Here is a 4,098-nt window from a genome sequence, read left to right on the forward strand (position 1 = left end):
ATGTTTTTTTCTAATCTCTCGTAATCATGTGTTTCATTTTCTTCACTTTATCTTACCAAACATGACTCTCTCTCTCTCTCTCTCTCTCTCTCTCTCTCTCTCTCTCTTTTCTATCACTTTATCTTACCAAACATGACTCTCTCTCTCTCTCTCTCTCTCTCTCTCTCTCTCTCGTCTCTCTCTCTCTCTCTCTCTCTCTCTCTCTCTCTCTCTCTCTTTCCTCTTTCCTATTTACTTTCTTCTCTAGCTAGATATATACTCTTCTTTGCAACTCTAACTCCTCATATTTTTCTTTGACATTCATCATGGAATATTTGTACTATTTCTTCAAGTTTTCATTAACCATTCTACTAGGAACAGAAATACTTTTTTGGACTTTGCTCAAGAATGGGCTCTCTCTCTCTCTCCATGAAAAACATTGCGGCCACCAAGTCTATAACTGGGGCATGATCTACTGTATTTCCTTCTGTCTTTGTGAGTTTGCAAATTATGAAGAGCATGAGTGTTTTCTCCATTCTTCATTTCCGTCGGAGGATTAATCTAAACTGCATAGACAAAGTAAAACTCCTTGAGCTAGAGATATCCCTCATCACAAAGTGATGCAGACGTAGAAACGGGAGACCGATCGGATATCGTTCCGATGCCGACGAGGCCTGACAATAGTAGGTAGATAACAAGCTTAAATCCACAAGCCCTAATTTTCCCAAGTTTAGGGAAGAAAATAATGGAGAAATTTCTCTTGATTGAATAATTAAAAAGTTAATTTTGGATTTACAAAAGGAACTAATATTTATAGCCAAATAACCCTATCCTAACTCTAACAAAAAAGAAACTCTAATCCTAAAAGGAAATAACCAAAAACAAACTCCTTTCCTAATCTGTTTGCCGAGTCGACACGAGGCGTGCCGAGTAGTACCGGCTTTCGTGTCGACTGGACATGAGTCGACTAAGTATGTCGAGTAGTTTCGCCTTTCGTGTTGACTGGCATGTGTCGACTAACACCGCCCTTCGTGTCGACTAGGATGTGTCGTCTCATCCTGTCGACTGGGGTCTCGGTTGGGTTGCTTAGCCTCAAGTCGTCATCTTGACTCGTCGCCTCGAGTCGTCTGTTCGTCTCGGCTGGTTTGAGTCGAGTCTCGTATTGTCCATCTGTTTAGTCATCTCGACTATCGACTCGTATCGAGTTGAGATGTCGAATCGTCTTCTGCTAATGTCGTTTCGGTCGTGTCGATCTCCTGTATCAGTCCCTCCTTGTTTGGTGGAAAATTTGTAGTAAATAAAATGAAAGAAATTTGATTTGTATTCTCTCTATCTTAATTACAATTTGAATTCTGATTACAAAAGAGAGGAGAATGATCCGGATTCTCCTCTTTGTTTAATTCTAGATTCTTCGCAGTAGCGATGAGTTGCCTCCCTCGAATGTTTGCGTCAAGTTTGCTTCTCGTTGACGATCCGAACGTATTGTCTTCACTGGAACAATTGGAGGACTCTTTGCGAGTTTTATGACTCAGAATGAGAGCCACACTCTGTTAAAAGAGTTGTTTTAACCGAATAATCGATTAATAAGCCAAGTATATGAATTCTTTGTTGCTGACTCTGTTAAAAGAGTTGTTTTAACCGAATAATCGATTAATAAGCCAAGTATATGAATTCTTTGTTGCTGAAGAGAGGATTAATCCACCAGCCACCGAATAATCGATTAATAAGCCAAGTATATGAATTCTTTGTTGCTGAAGAGAGGATTAATCCACCAGCCACCAGAATCACTCTCAGATCTTAGAAGTCTAGTCCCCTCAGATCCTCTCGAAAAGAAGAAGATCCTCCTTTCTCTGGAGTTTGTTAGGATTTTTATAGGAGGATAAGGGGTTGTAACTGCCCTCTTAATCCGCTCCTAAGTGGGGGTTTAGTCGCCCCATTAATCGGGTATAATAACCCACGTAAACCACTCCCCAAATCATAGGTGAAGAGAAGTTTCGGGATTGCTACGATTACGTTTGAACAGGTCAAACGCAAGTCTTACGTTGCTGAGCATGAACTTATGTATACTTTTGGATGATGCGTCAGCGTCTGAGCTTGAGTTGCATCCGCGGTTGAATTGGTACCATGTTTGTGCTGCGTTCAGTGGCTGTGAACGCGGTGCGTTAGAGCTGCATTTGTGTTGCGTCTGTGCTGTGTGCTATGTTTAGCAGTTGAAAACACTACGTATATGTTGCGTTTGAGCTGCGTTGACAGCTAAAGATGTAGTGATTGCGTTGCTTTAACTTTGGAACGTAATCACCTATATCTCAATCTCTGGGATGCAGGGATGAGTTCTGTTAGACCCTAGAGGGGGGTGATTAGGGTCTTATGCTAATCTAATCTGATTAAATGCCAATAAAAAATAATTAACAAATTATTCTTGCAAGAGAGATATACAATATGTTACAAGCAAGATTAAATGCCAATAAAAAATAATTAACAAATTATTCTTGCAAGAGAGATATACAATATGTTACAAGCAAGAATAAGCAATATGAACAAAGGTAAATATCCTAGCAAAGAGATATACTATGAGATATATGCAAGGATATATAAACAACACAAGGGTAAATAATCTAAATAAGATAGTGGATGAAATAAATGAGTAATGCACAATTGGAGATATAAGATAAATGCAAAAGCAAATACGTCAAAGACAAACTCAAACAAGCAATATGATCACGGAGTTCGGACCTTCCGTCCTACGTCTCCGCTCTCCACTCCCGGGGATAAATCCACTATCACAACCGGGTTTTCTACGCTCACCCGAATAACGTTTACACCTCACAGTGTCGGTTTTCAACGCTCACCGATCAACGTCACTCCTCACAATCGGTTTTCTAGTTCACCGAAAACTTCACTACACACTCGGTTTCTAGCTCACCGAAAACCTTACAACACTCACAATGTAACAAATGTAAATTTGTTCTCTACAATAGATGAGAACACAATGAAGCACAACTCAATGTTACAATCTCTCACAACCCTAATATACTATGTATGCAAATACAATAAGCTCAAGTGGGTGTGTGTAACAATGAGATAAAATCAAATCAACTAAACTCAATATAAAACTAGCTTTAATAGAAATGATAATTGACAAATAACAAATGAAAGCTAGAGTAGAGTTTAGAAAACTTCTCAATGGAAGACAAGATGGAGAGATGGAGATTGGAGCCCAAACAAGAAGATGATCTCCTCCACTTGTGAAAACTTCTTCACAAACAAAACAAACCTTAAACACACTTAAACCCTTATTTAAAACTTGTTTAAAAACTTCTTAGATGTGTTGAAAGAAAGCAGCAATAGGGTATTTATACCCACTCTAAATCTCAGTCAAAACATCTAACAAAAGACAAAAATAGCCCCAGCAAACAGCTCAGAGAAATAGCCGTTGGAAGCCAACGGATCTATTGTCGGTCGATCGGAAATTCTGTCGGTCGACCGACGGAGAGCAAAAACACGAAGACCAGCTCTGGACAATCGTCGGTCGACCGGTGCGGTCGACCGATGGAGCTCTCGGTCGACCGCATCGGTCGACCGACCAACTCTCTGGACCATGCTGACGAAAGAACAAACGAGCGGTCGACCGGTGCGATCGACCGAAAACTGATATAACAGAAAACTAATTCTGAAAGCTGTTTTTCTGAATTTAAAACCCTGTTTAAAAATATCAAATAAATTCTAAAAAATGTAAAACTTTGGGGAATGATTGTAGACATGATAATAAACATGCTACAGTGACTGGTTATCAGAAAGGACCTCCCAAATGAAAAATATCATCATTTTACAAAATAGTTCAAAACATGAAAATATGAGATACTTAAATTTTAATGTTTTGACATAAACCAACTTTTGAAACTTTGTGAAATGTTTTTATGGACTTAGTAAAACATGTATAAACTGATATTGAAGTCTACAAACTAAGAATACAACATTTTCACAAAATTGCATATTCTATGCAATGTTTTCAAAAACACAATAGAAAATATGAAATATATAATTTCATATATATAATCATAAAAACTCAAAACACATGTATGTATATATATAACTATATATTGTTAGACCCTAGAGGGA

The sequence above is a fragment of the Asparagus officinalis genome, chromosome 8, assembly GCF_001876935.1.
Source record: "Asparagus officinalis chromosome 8, Aspof.V1, whole genome shotgun sequence".
NCBI lineage: Eukaryota > Viridiplantae > Streptophyta > Magnoliopsida > Asparagales > Asparagaceae > Asparagus > Asparagus officinalis.